Below are 15,043 nucleotides of genomic sequence, written 5' to 3' on the forward strand. Positions count from 1 at the left end.
AATTACAATTTACATTCAAAGTTTAAAACAGAAGACAATGACAAATACCAGTTCTATTATACCTGAGTTAGAATTTTAAAATTATGAGGCAAATATTCATGATTTAAAGATGTTGAGTCTGAGAGTATGAACTACTAAGTGAATGTTTAATAAAGCCAGGTACAAATTAAAAAGCTCAATATGTATTTCTCAATTCTGCACAGAAATCCTCAGTTTGGTGGTTGGAATCACATCAAATCAAACTTTTACTAGGTTTCAAAAAACCCTGCATATATTCATGGTTTCCAGAGGCTAATCAAGAGCTTGAAACATTGGTCTTGACTATCCAGTCAAGACCAATTCTTTCCACAGGAAAGTAATTCTCAGAGGAAATTATTTGTCACGCTACTTCCAATCTAAAGATCTAAACACAGTCTTTCCTCTAGCCTTTGGCACAACCCATAATAATTGGACCATGGGAGAGAGCGACAAAAAAGTGGATCCATAAGATGCATGCCAAATATCACTACCTGCTCAATCATTTGCTTTCTCACCTTTCCTCCCCATCAGGAATAATCAGTAGCTGAAGTATTAAATGACATGTCGTAGTCATTCACTGATGGAGGAGCAAGACAGAATGACATATTCTGCTGATCATTTATAGCTATTGGTTGTTATATGATACTGACTTGCAATACATAGCCTTGTTTGAATTTCAGATGAGCAGATGGCCAGATGGATTAGCCTGTAAAATTAATATTCCAAACCCATACACAGCAGGACTTTGTATGGGAACTAACTGCTTCAAAAATCCATGAAGTCAGTTTAGTGGATTTTATTTTTCAAGCCTCATTTATTATTTCCTACACAAATACTGAAACCTGTAACAGCAAAAGGCAATACTGGAACACTTTGGTATTTTGGTGCCATGGCTTCCTTGAATATTTCTTTCACCATTCCAGGAGAACCCATTTCCAATGCACACTTGGTAAAAAGACCAAAATTCATTTATCTAGTTTACATTGAAATATTTGCGTAAACCTACAATGAGGTGCACAGTACATGGAATCTAGAGATATTTAGGTACCTACTTTTGGCAACAGGCTTTAGCAACAGTATTGAAGTTATTCCCAAAACCAGTTCTCTGTGCTTTTCAGGCCTCTCCCTGTGTAGGACTGTATGTGTACAGGCATCTGGCAGATGTAATCTTCAGTTCCCAAAATGACCAAACCACAGACCTGCTGAAACAGGAAGGAGTGACCCACTTGCTGGTGATCATAGTGACAGAGGGTACAGTTAGAAACCACAGTCTTGAAGAAGGGGACAAGATCCAGCTAAAAAACCTGTATTTTTTATGTCCCCTGGATCTTTCTGAAAAGCTTACCTCAACTGCAATTAGTCTGTCTTGACCTCTGACCCACTGCAGAGGAACATAATACAAGTCTTGAGGGAAACTTCTGTATTTTAAAGCTACCAACTTGATTACTATTGATTACCTACTTTCCTCAATGGTAATTTCCTTTCGTCAGTAACATTTCTGCCTGACTGCTCCTTCTGGGAATTGGGTTTTCTGTTATATTCCTCTTTTTTCTCCAGACTGATTTAAAGAAATATATTTTGGTTATTGTTTTGGGTCAAGCAAGGGAGGTAATAGAAGGGAAGAGCTCAGCTCTAATCATAGTAGGAACTTATTAAAGAAATCTCTCATTGTTCCAGGGTAACCATAAAGGTAACTTTGCTATTGAAAATTAGACTGTCTTATGAGGTATGTTTTCCTTTCCCCCTTTGATGGGGGAAAAACATAATAATTTAAAATAAATAATATATGAGCCATTAGAATACTTCCATATAGTTACAATCTCGCTACTTAATGTGAAAACTGAAGGGATTCCTACAGTTAAATTACTGTGTGGTCAAAAACTAAGTTTAGGGCTGACTCTCAAATATGATGACCCAGCTGAGTGGCTCAGTAACAATGACGTTGGGCCTCCAAGTGGCAGATGAGGCTTTTGTTTTATTTATTTGACAGTAAATATCTGGGCTGTTGCTTAGCAGCCACAGAGACAGAGGCGTTTCCAGACAAAATAAACTACACTGCAGCAGGTAAACCTTTCACAGCAATTACCAAATGGAAATGAGATCTGATCACTGCAAAGCAACCCAACTACTTTGTTTCCTGCAGATGTTTTAAGCACACAAACGGCAATTTGGGATTTCTCGATGCCAGTGTGAGAAGGCTTCATATGCTAAAAAAAAAAATACACTGATTTTGGAAAATGGTATGCTGAGAGTCCTAGAAGCAGAGACCAAAGTTTTCAAACTTCTGTCAGCTGTTAAATCCATATCTAAATAACACGTTAAATAACTAGATTTTCTCTCAGAGACAATGAACACGTAAAACTGTTGGTTCCAGGGAATTTTCGTGTGTCCTAGGAGCATTGCACTCATCCAGAACTGAAATACAAATAACAGAGCACCAGACTGAAAAGCTTTTGTGGATGTTTTAACTTGATATTAATTCTGATAAGCCTTATTTCTACATTTGCTGTCACAAAAGCATCCCCACATCCTGAGTTCTCCAGCCAAGACTCATGCATGTCACCTACCCCTGTGTGCTTCATTTCCACACAAAGTCTTCGGCTTTCACAGGACTCACCTCCTATACCAAAAAAAAAGGAAATGCCAAAGCTACTCTTGCATATCACAGCTGTACAGCTCTAAGGCAGGTATTTCACTGAGAAAGCAGCACTTGGCCTCAGTGAGCAAACAGAAAGGGCCAAATTCTGCTCTCATTACCCTGGGGCATTCCACCACAAGGAGGAATCTGCATGTGAATAACCCTAGAGAAGAAATGTGTTTCCAGACACTTGAGCTTAAAGACTAAAAAAATGCTGTTGTGAATTCTGTCATCTTGTATTTTCATTGGCGGGTTTTTGGGGGTGGGTTTTGTTGTGGGATGTTTTTTTTTTTACTCTCAGAGTTGATCCACGGGGCATTGTTATTATGTTGCTGTCTCACCTTTCAGTTGACAGACAGACTTCCTGCTGGAGAGACATTATTATTTAACCGGATCCACTCATCCTGCCACTGATTTGTTTTACTTTTGTTCCTGGCAAAGAACATCAAATCTAGCTAATGTTTCTTTTCTCATTTGGGCAAGTCCTTCAGAACACTTTAGTAAATTAACCCTATGTAGTTCACTTAGTAAACACAGGATCTCCTGAAAGGATTTATAAAACTAAATTACTTTAGAATTTCCAGACAATCTTTGTTTTTCTTTCGTTTTGTCTGACACAAGCTTAAGAAAAGACTCAGGAAGCAAATGTGAATGTTTAAGTCCTCAGCAAATAGAAATTCTAAGCACAGCATGAGAGAATCAAAGCAAAAAGGAGAGGTTTTAATAAACAATATAGATGAAGACATGCCAACTCTGTTTCTGAAGTAGAAGTATTATCAATGAATATGAAATAGTCTCTTTTAATTATATTAATCTTTTCTAGCTAAGGTTACCCTTTAGACATTGTAATCCCTCTGGAAATTCACATCTTCAATTTGACCGCAATCAAATTTTCATTCATTGAGTTTAGGATGCATGTACTTATACTTGTGCATAAATATTTATGATACATCCTGTACTATACACCACTGTTCAAAGAGAAGTAGTAGGCTTCCTAAAAACATTACTGAGTAAAATTTGTTCATCTTGGTAACATGAGGCCAGACAATTCTAATAGCCTTTTATATTCATCCACAAATCTATTAAGAAAACATCTTCAGCATAGCTGTGTTCAATAGAATATTCTCCCTCCCACATTGTCAAAGTTTTGAAACTTCTATCAGATGTTGAAAAGGCTTTAAAATATTACATTATAGATGCCATTCATAAAAATTTCCTCAAGGATCCAATTCCAACTTAGGTAGTAGATAAGGAAAATTATAGTTTTATATAATATATAAATATTATATATATATTTATATTTATATAAAATATATATATATATTTATATATATATATTTATATATATATATAAATATAATATAAACAAGCCTTGGTCTGAAATGTAGAGCGACAGGTACTCACCACTAATTTCATACATATTTTCTTCTTTCTAACTTGAAAATTAGGAATATAGTTTGCTCGGGGTGCCTGCAGACTAAATGAAGTATTTCTCTTACTACTCACCTTCTTGTTTCTTTACTCCCCAAATGTTCCAAGAATCACCGAGACACCTGCCGAAGTCTTCATTAAAAAAATTAATTAAAAAAAGAACAAGGATTTTTGCCCAAATGCAGAACATTGCAATGATTAACTATTAGACACATGAGCACAAGAGAAGAATCTAGAGATTCAAAGGCTCAGGGACTTGCTCTATATGGGAAAAATTAGATGCCTCTAGAGGTTAGAAGTTAGGCAAGGTTATTTCCAGGCTCCCCAGGTAGGATTTAAAAACATAAAGCAGGGACAGAGGAGGATCACAAACATATGTGTAACCTACTTGCAGTCTGAAAATCAACAAAGCAGCTTTCAAAACCTAGTACCAGCACCAAGAACAGTTCAGCTCCAGAGCACAAAACTCTGCAAGTTAATTTGGAAGGGGACAACATTAACCTGTGCAGACCTCTAAACTGGATTAAACCAGTTAAAATTAGCTCAGTTAAAACCAGCTGAAATACCTGAACATTCACTCTCCTATAGTTGCCCTCCTGGAGAATAGCCTAGGAGCTGTACCCAGCAGAGGCAGCAGCAAGGACTCTGTACCAGATAGCTGCAAAATGGAGAGAGGATTTCTCAAGCAGGGTTAGTATGTTCATGCCAAAGCAGCATTAACAAAAACCATCAACAGCACAGAAAGCAAAGTGAAGTGCAAGCAGATGGGAGCAAGTACTGCAGATGGCCTGTATGACCATCCTGCTCTGGAGGAGCCACCAAGGAGCAGACAGTTGGGTCTGATTAGGAAAAAAGGTTTTGTAGTCACTTTTGAGAGCAGCTAGGCAGTGTTGCCTCTGTGTCAGCTTCTTGAGGCCAAAGATCTTTAATATAGTGACCAAATGTGCAAACAAAAACATTAAAAATAGTCCCTCTGAAGTCCCTTGTCATTAGCTTCCTGTGCTTCCTGTACATATCCTCCTAGACCTCTGGGGTTCAGCAAACTCCTTCCTCTTCCAAGCTACTGCAAATCCTCTTTCAGCTGAGCTGACCTTATTTGCAGTAACCAACCCAGAGCTGAACATCAGTACTTTGGCAAATCCAAGCTAACAATGCACAGCACTAAAACCAGTACGAGTTCCCAGCCAAAACTGTTGTGTGGGTGAAAGTGCTTAGGAACCTGTGCAACAGGAGCAGACACCCCTTCAACTTCAGCATTAAATGCTAGGTATATCCATAGAATTTCAAATAGTGTAGCCTAGCACCCATAATGTCTCTCTGCACACAACAGTGCATCCATACAGGTTCTTTTTCCCTTGTAAATACTCTGCCTTGGTGCATTTAAAGCTGTGAATACTTGAAGTTAATAGCTTTTGACTTCAATCCATAGGCAGTACAGGATCAATAACCTAATTACATATATAAAAATCTGTTTCCCCCATCACAAAAAAAAAACAAACCCACAGCACACAAACCTATCCACATCTGAATAAAGTACATTCATTTGTTTATAACTAAGTCAGGACTGCTTAAAACGAGAGATTTGCAGCAAGGTTTTTTTTTAAAATATAAGCTTCTGTTCCCTTCATTTTCAGTCTTCCTGCTACAGTTAACAATTATTACACTTAAGGACAAAGCTGCTCTGAAGGAGAACAAGAGCTGGAACTGCCAGAAGTGAGGCTGAGATATTCAGTTAATAATTTAGCAGCAGCTACTTATCAGGATATACAAGTTCACATTCCTCCTTTTCCCCACAGAAATGTCTTCTTCATGGAAGAATTTCTTTGGGAGGTCACTATTAGAGAAGAGAGTGAATAGCACTATCTGCGAGAAAATGCCTATTTCCGGCTCCAAGAATAATTCTGGATAACTTGCCCAGACTTCTTTAAATGAATGGTAATAACATTTTTTAAAGAATATTAAATCCTCTGTGCTGAACTCTTCTGCCATGCTGCTGCATTTCATCTGATTTGAAAACAATCTGGGTTTTGCTCTAGTGCAGTTCCAGTAAGAGATCCATACAAAACATGAAAATTAAAAGAAAAAATATAATTAAGCTCTAAACTATTTAAATTTTAAGTTAGATAGAAGAAGAATGAGAGTGATTAAAGTATGTCCGAAACATAATGTCAAATTTTGGATTTCTGAAAAGAGTCCATTCATAACTTGTTATTAAAGAATGTTTATTCACAGGCATTATTGCCTACTAAATATTACTCTTTTTTTCAGAACTTTTCAGTTGCCATTGCAGGTAAATGGTACCATTACTTCTATTTCTCTGTAAGAGAGTCATCCAAATTAAACAAGATTTCTGCAGCGAATTATCAAATATTATATACTCATCAACTGTGATACCCACATGGAAATTTTGAACTTCAGGCTGTAAAAATGTGCTCAAAAGTAATAAAGGTAGTGCAAATGAAAATCATCTGGCAAAAAAAAAAATCTGTTTTGGCTCATCTCCTTTGCCAAGCAAGGCAAGGCATTTAACCAAAGTAAGTTTTAGTGATCAACTCTCCAAATTAAAAATACACTTTTCTGCAAAAATTAAATGCTTGTATGTTCTTTTATATCATTTTTTGCTATGTACAGGAGATAAATTTGAGGAAGTTTTATTTCACTGAGATCCAAATTCATACCACTAACTGCAGGAATTTCTCTGGGGTGCCTAATTAAGAGGCACATCAACAAAGGTTGCCTAAATAAGTCAATGCTGAGAGACATCTTTAAAGGATAATTCAGTGTTGCTACTCTAAAATTGCCTCTTCTCATGCTCTATAGAACAGGGCTCCTAATCTCAGCTGGGTATTACAATTAGTTGAAATTAATTCTGGCCCCATCCCTAGGGTTCTTACAGTAAAAAAAAATCCTTTTTTCTTTCGTTCTGAAGGAAAAAGAAACATTTTTTTTTTACTCATAAACCCAAGAAATACATAGGACAGATGCTTCTGTCTTTCACTTGGCCCTGCAGGCTTCTGAAAACCTATGGAAAATTCGATTCTCACTGGTGTTATGGTTTCACAAAGTCATAACCACTGCCACTACCTTAGACTGTATTCAGTATTCCCAGTAGACATTTCTAGCTATCTCGCTTGAACTTCAAATTCACCCCATTTCTAAGCCATTCCAGTCCCCAGGAAGGATCTTCAACAGTCTAAAGCTGAATAAAAAGAACAATGACGTGGCTCCCCACTGCAAACCTGCAGTGGTTTTGAACACAGATGGAAAAAGTAAAACAGAGCCCAGAGTAACTGTCTACATGCACGACCCAGGAGTCTGTGCCCCCTGGAATCCTGAGGATACACAGCTCTCACAAAGGTACTCTGCTCTCTAAGTAACCTGCTTGTGAATTTGACACAGGAAGACCATAGAGTCATGAAATTTAAAAAAAAAAATTAAAAATCAGATCCACGTGTTTATACAACTTCATCTCAGGGTACATTTTACCTCAGTCAAGGGACACAAGCTCCATTAACACAGCCAAGTTCAGTATTTTTTCTATAAACCAGGTTTAAAAAAATCCAGACTAGTGACATTCAGATTTCTAGGGTTCGGATGGGGATGGAAAAGAGACAAAATTATATTTCCCAGTGCTTCTTTCCTTTAGAGACTAATTTTTTTTTTTCCAAAACAATGCCTTGTTAAGGAAAAAACAATGGTTTCTTACCCTTTCATACAGTTCTACATGATATATGAAAAACAAAATGGAAGAATCAAGAAGGTGTTTTAGCTTGGTTTTACAGCCAAAAATCATGTCTGTGTACTCTGGAAAGGCTGCAGTGACTGAAGAATTCATGAAATTGTGATGTGAGAAAAAAGAAACAGGAAAAAGTAAAGCCTGCAGAAATAGCGATTGCATTATCTAGCGTCCTTCAACCAAGATTTTCAAGAATGACTAATCATTTTGGCTTTTAGAGTGCCTGAATTGCCTATGTGGGTATTAATTTCCAGAAAGTGCTGAGTATCTTTCCTCTGAAAATCAAGCCTCTTGAAACTATATGGAGTTGGGAAACAAAAAAAAAGGAGGCATGGAAAACTTTCTTTATATTTAGAATATTTTTTTTAAACACCCACTTAGCTACAATGCCCAAAGACACACTTGGAAAAAATAGTGTCACTGTGATCAGATTATCTGATATATAATTACAGTGTTGCAGTACATACCCCTGAGATATTCAGGTAGCTTGTAAGGAAAACTAGAGATGATAATGTATTATCTGAGACATGCAGAGTTTAAAAATAGGCAGAAATAATGCCTCCAGACATTTTTTATTTGCTACACAATGATACTCTCAAGGTATTTTATACATTTAGTAGAGATTGAATTTATCATGTCAGTGATTAGCTATAATTTAAACTATTTCAAAAAAGTGTTTTTGCAGAAATTTGTGGCTTTTTTTCCAAGTGCAGACACTGTCCTGCAGTTATAGATACAATCATATGCAAACTCTGCAGAAACTGATAGGTTTGATTTGCATTTAAGGGTTCATAGAATTCATGTAACTATCAGGCCAAATGGGATTACAAAGATTATTTCAAGGAAGCATGTGCTTGTCTGCTTGTAGGATTAGGACCTTACCCATGACCTCCACAAACATGCAGCTATCCTAATATCTGAACATTCACTGCAATTCACTTGAAAATATACCACAGCACACTGAATTATTATATGCCATTACTCAGTTTTCAAGTTCCACAGGAATTTATTCCCAGCAGAATACAAGATGCAAGTGGCTGCACACAAGATTAAATCCCCAGCCTCCAGCAGTTTTACAAAACTTTTGCATGAGGTATGTTCATTACACAAAGCTAAGTGCCCACCAATCAAACTGCTATGAATGCCCCCAAACTGGTTATCTCTTTAGAAGATAAAGTGTGCTGTTTATATAACTTATTAAAAATTGCACCCTTGCATTCCTTTTTCAAATAAAAAGTGTGAGGGCACTGCTTTATCACTTTAACTATGTGTTTCTTTGAACATATTTGTGCTTTAAAGTAAACACCAATGCTATTTTTTTTACAACTACTAAAATCAAAACACATCTTTTCAAACTAATCTGTACAATGGTTGGGAAGAGCCTTTGATTCAGTACCGTAATTATAAACAGGCACTTAAGTCAGATGTACTAAAAGAGCATCAGTCATTTAAAATCAAATTAACAGTTTGATTAATCAAACACCAGACTGTCAAATCAGATAACATACCTGATGGCTTTGTTCAGTTACCAAAGAGGGTTTCCACTTAAAGCACCATGGAATTCATCAGCAAAACAAATTTTACTCAAGCAAAGAACTTTGGTTTTCTTCAAATGTGCTCTATAGGATTACTAGTAAAATTCTCAGGACAAGCCAAATTTTGATTCACTTTCACGTGGTCACCTGGCAGGAGTGGGCAGATAGATTTCCTGTCTCACTGAGGTCTACTGTCCAGGCAGAAAAGTGCAGTGGGATTCAGGAGGATGTGCATTAATAGTATCAGATCATGCACATGTGGTATACCAAGGTGGGAGAAAACCATTTAAAGGTGGGAGAAAACCATTTAATTGACTTATTTCCAAAAGTTAGCAATTATTTACCAGAATATGCATGAGAGGCCAGTGCATGGCATAAGAGACATTGCATGCATTTTCACACCTGAATCCTCCTCCCCTCTATTAGAGTATCTTCTTTGCCTACCATGCCACTGAAAATCAGTCTCCACAAACATTTGGGAAGACCCTTCACATTAAAGACGGTGTAATTGATGCCATTATGTTAAAACCCAAAATGGAAAAGGTCATACTGTATCATTACAGTCCCAGAGTAACAAAATGCACAGACAGGAGTATATAATTCTGAACAGCTGTGCATCTATAGAACCATTATGGAAAACACCACCCCTGTGTTCCAAAAAAGGAGGGTATTTCTCTGTGCAGCTGGGACCAAACAAACTCCAGAACTTGTGACTGAAGAATTGTCCTCTAAAGTGAAGCAACTCATCATTGATCCTCTGTAAGTACAACACACGGCAGCGCATCTGGCAGGAGGGGTCTCCAGATGTGTTGTATTTGATTTATGAAGAAAAATCATGTTAGTCAACACAGAAAGAAGGCAACATTTCAACTGACCAGAGAGGTCTCAAACAAAGAGAAAGAAAAAGCCATCTTTGGTCTGTGATATCCGAATTCTCCTGGTGTTGGATAATGTTCCAGAATTCGTTTTCAATCCCTTGGGTATCACAAACAGCCTGAAAACAACTACGAAAGAAAAGTGAGAGAGAGAGAGAAAGTTTCTCACTGCATTGGTTTACCCACTATTATTAGACACTGAAGATTGCACCTATGACAAGCACTCTGAGCTGTGAAGCAGCATCAACAAGCAGATGTGTGCTTCTGGGGATAGGCCTGCTTTCAAAAGCATCATTGCAAATGCATGTCCTTCACAGTGTCTGATCCAGAGCCCATTTCCAGCATGGCAAGGAAGGATAAAATGGAAGCATGCCAAGTATACCAACATAAAACCTCTAAATTCATAGCATACAATTAAAATTAACGGGAATAGGGACCAATTCCAGATTAAACAGCAGCAAAGGAAAAACTTGAAGAAACAAACCCCATCACCTCATACACCAAAGATCTTTCTGTCATGATTCAGTATGCTGCCTGCATATATCTATGGATTTGCAACCAAAGGAAAATCAAAAATGCCTCTTGTAAGTGGTGTTCTGAAAAACTGATAATTTCTTGGCTTCACTCCACAACTGCTTTTGATACTCGTCCATTTATTATTATGATTCATACTTTAAATGCCTGTATGCTTCCAGCCTAAAATACATATTATTTTCTATTTGTATTCTAAATTACAGTTCTTTCAAGGTGTCTGCCTATGGGGCCAGTTGGGGACTGAACAGTCTAATTCAACTTTGTGCATTTTAATGTTCAGTGCTACCCATTGATGGGCTCTATTGAATGTGAGAGACCTAAAAATGTGCAGAAAGTAATAGGCCAGTAGGATATTTCCCCCCCTTACCCTAATTACAAGGAAAACCCCTTAAACCTGCTCTAAAAAAAAAAAAAGGAAAAAAAAAAAAAGAGCAAGGAAAAAAAACAACCATGGGTTATAAGAAATCTAAAGGCTTGTGGTAAAAGCATTTCTCTTGCTTACATTGGCATAAAGACAAAAGGTTTCAAAGAAAATGTATATGGGGTTTGCCAATTCATTGCAGCATTTCTGGTAAAAAGAATTTCCCGCACAGGTCAAAATCCAATGATATATGAACCGCAATGTCTTCTGAGGTTTGGATCATGTATGCCATGAAAATTACAGCTGCTTATCTAATCTCTGAAGTTTCCTTTCTTCCTTTTCCCTTCACAGTCTTGATCTCTTCCTCCACAGCCTCATCTAGATTTATTACTACTCATACCAATCCTTCTCACTGTTTTTAAAATATCACAAGTAAATCCCACCAAAGTCTTTTTTTTCTTCTTCTAACCACAAATATCAGTCTGATATCTGTTTCAGATACCAAGCCTCGGGAAAATAGAAGAGGTAACCCATTGGAACACCAAGATTCAAAAGCCTGTATCTGGTGGAGCGAGCTCTTTCATGTCCACAGATGTTTCCTCAGGATTGAGTGAACAAGAATTCATCACCTCCATCCCACAGTCCCACTGCAAAGACATGCCCTAGAGATTGTAGATACCGCATACAAAAATTCACCTATGTATTTGCACAACTATATAGACAATTTGGACTTTAAACTTTTTATTCAAACCCATTACACCCAGAATTGATACAGTTTGTTGTTGTTCCTTTTTAAAGCAAATACTTGATCTTCAAGCCAGATGGACCATCAGATTCTGATGACTAATGAATGGCTATGTATTGTTTCACCTTTAATCCTCATTGATATTAATGGGGGCAGTTTTCAGACTAGGGCACCTAATAGCAAGAAACCTCTTCCCTTTTTGTTTGAAATATCTACCATATTGATGCAGAAAGATTTTAGATGAAATAAAATTTGATCAATGCTATTCTCTGGAAAAAGGAATTTTAGCAAAATTCAAAGTTTTCATGAATTTTGGTGAAAACTTAGATGTGATAGTTTCTAATAAACAATTGCTGCTGTATTTCTTTTTTATTTCCATTATATTTCTACTTCACTACTTCACTTGTTCTATACCTTTATCACAAAATGGTATGTAGCATGTGTCAATACTAACAAAGCACAACCATCTAAATACCAGGTTACAGTAATTCAGAATTTTAAAAATTCAATTTCTCAGAATTTCCATGCCATGAAAAACTTCAAGCTTTTCTCCAAGTTAGAACAAAAAGAGAAGCCTTCACATTTTACCCCGAACAGTAGAAAAATGCCATTTTCAACCAGCAATATAATACATATTTAAGGGACCTAATTCTCATGGCCTTGGATGAATATAAAAATGTTCAAGATAGATATAGGCTTCAATTTTAGAAAATCTCAGAAACATAAAATAATGACCAAAGCTCAGGACTGAATTTCTAAACATTTAGATAGATTCCTTATTTTTATTATATATTTTTATTAAAAAGACAAACAAACAAAACTTTTCCCAACAGTATAATTCCATCTACTGGCACTGAGGAGCCACATCCTAAAGGACATTTGGCTCTGTCACTGACACCGCATCGTTTTGGCACACATATAGGAAATGTCAATATACAGGCAAAACAGGAATGAACTAAACCCTTTAACCTTAGCATCTTGGCTGCATGAAGATCCATACCAATAGATTTTGTATTCCCCTTCCACTGTTCCTTTCCATGCAGACACACTCCACTGGAATAACACAAGAACACTGCATTGTAAAATATTAATTTTGCTAATAAACTAACAAATTTTACTCTATAACAGAATCCCTATATAGGAAAACATTCTGGAATAAGCATAATAAAATAGCCTATTTTCCTATACGTTGGACAGTCAGTTTACCCAAATTCCATAGAAAAGGCCACCTTTAACTGGCATCCAGGCAAATCATTACCATAGCAACCCCTCCATGATCACTAAAAACTACAATATCTGACTCATGTTTTGCCCGAAGTCTAAAGTCATGTTAAAATAAATAAATAAATAAATATTTACTATATTTCATAATTTTCTAAATCATATTGACTTAAAGTATAAGCATATGAAATGAACACCAGAAGGGAAAAGTTCAGACAACTGAGTAAATTTGTGTCTCTCATTTACTGTAAGCAAAGAGTATACTCTTAGAACATTCAGATAAAACTAATTCAGGTCGAATTAGTTCAACCTCTCACTCTCAAGTATCTGATCAATAAAACAGAGCTTTGAAATTGTCAGAAAGACAGTGAACTTTTCCAGAAGGTCATCTCAGCTAAAATCTACATTCAAACTCCATTTGCTTTAATCTGGCATGTACAACATAGATATGTCATCCGACACACTAATGTATATATTCCTCACTATTCACAAGAATTTGAAGAAGTCTGGACCACTTCCTACTTAAATCTTAGGGGTGTGATAAAGAGAAGCTTTTTACAATATGTCACTGTGATTCTAACTCCATTAAAAACTCTATTTCACCAGAAACTGTGACTGTCCATGTGCTCCTGAGAATGCAGGAATTTCTTTTACCCTTTGCATCAGTTTTAAATACAGGCTCATGCAACTGCACAGAATAATAGTACTCAAAGGAAAAAACAAACAAACAAAAACAAACAAACAAAAACAACAACAAAAAAAAAAAACCACCCCACACCAAATGTTATAGAAGGAGTTGTAATCAGCAAAATTCCAGAAAAGGGGGAGAAATGGGATTAATCTAATAGCTTTTTCATATTGGTACTTGCTGTATCTTTAGAACAAACATTTATAGAAATTAAACCAAGACTTTCTCAGACTTCCTACTTCCTTTGCAGCATTCTCTCCCTTTCTGGTCTACATACTGCAGAATAGATTTAACTCCCTTTTCACTAGCCACCTTCAGATCATGCTTTCCAAAGATCATTTGAAGGAGAACTGCATCCAATTCAGTCAGTCCAGCAGACCTAAGGATCTGCACAGGACAAGAAGCTCTTCCCACAGCAGATAAACCATTCCATACTGTTCTTTGTATTTTTAATTCTAGCAGGTATTTCTCAGCACTAATCAAAAGGACAGCTCAGTCATCTGCACACTGTTGCAACATTGTTTTAAACATCTGAAAGGTCAATACCAATAAAAATATGTGCTCACAGTGAAGAGTTCCTTTATTTGACATCAGCTGCCCAACACATCTCACTTCTGTCCAAACACTGTGCAGTCTAAAACCAGAGACTGGAAACAGATTAGCAACAGGCTCAGCAAATACAATGGAATTCACCCCTTTTCCCCACTTTTTGCTTGCTGCAATGTGAATAGCCACAGTTCAAGTAGCAATTGGGATCACATCTGAATTCACTTTCCCCCTTCCAGGGCAGTTTTCCCCAACCGTGGGCCTGAGGAAGGCAACTTGACAATGTCAAAATCAAGCCTTTTTTCTTGTACCTCACCAAGAGACAATAACACAGGGCCAGGCCTGCTTTCCTGACAGCAGAGATTCAGGAAAGAGAGTGTATCACTTAAACAAAAGAATGAATTATTTATTCCACTGCTAGCAGAACTCTAACTTACACTTTACAGCCTTGCATAAATGTCTATGATCTGGAAAGAGAAGGTGCATCGAAAGTAGACTGTGTATCCCCTCAGAAAAAGTGGCTTCTACCACCTCAGCTGAAAGCATGGGCATGTGTGCAATACAGCAACACCTAAACACCCCAAGTAAACCTGGGACTACTTGTGTCTGGTGCTTCAACCACAAATGCCAGGGGATATTGCTACAAAGAATGTACTATTAAAAACAAACAAACAAATAAAAAGAAAACCAGAAAAACAAAAAGCAAAAACAGGCA

At 36.9% G+C, this 15,043-nt stretch overlaps 1 long non-coding RNA gene across 5 annotated transcripts in view; it reads right to left on the reverse strand.

Annotated features, from left to right (window-relative positions):
* Positions 1-15,043, reverse strand: part of LOC116439781 — an 82,784-nt gene that overhangs the window by 22,389 nt on the left and 45,352 nt on the right. The window contains exon 1 of one of the 5 annotated variants that reach the window (XR_004238278.1): positions 1,071-3,915. The exons of the other annotated variants lie outside the window; for them this stretch is intronic. This is a non-coding gene — a long non-coding RNA (uncharacterized LOC116439781). Of the gene's footprint in view, positions 1-1,070; positions 3,916-15,043 lie in introns of those variants that run through there. 5 annotated transcript variants of the gene reach the window in all.

This window comes from Corvus moneduloides, chromosome 1, assembly GCF_009650955.1.
Source record: "Corvus moneduloides isolate bCorMon1 chromosome 1, bCorMon1.pri, whole genome shotgun sequence".
NCBI classification, from domain to species: domain Eukaryota; kingdom Metazoa; phylum Chordata; class Aves; order Passeriformes; family Corvidae; genus Corvus; species Corvus moneduloides.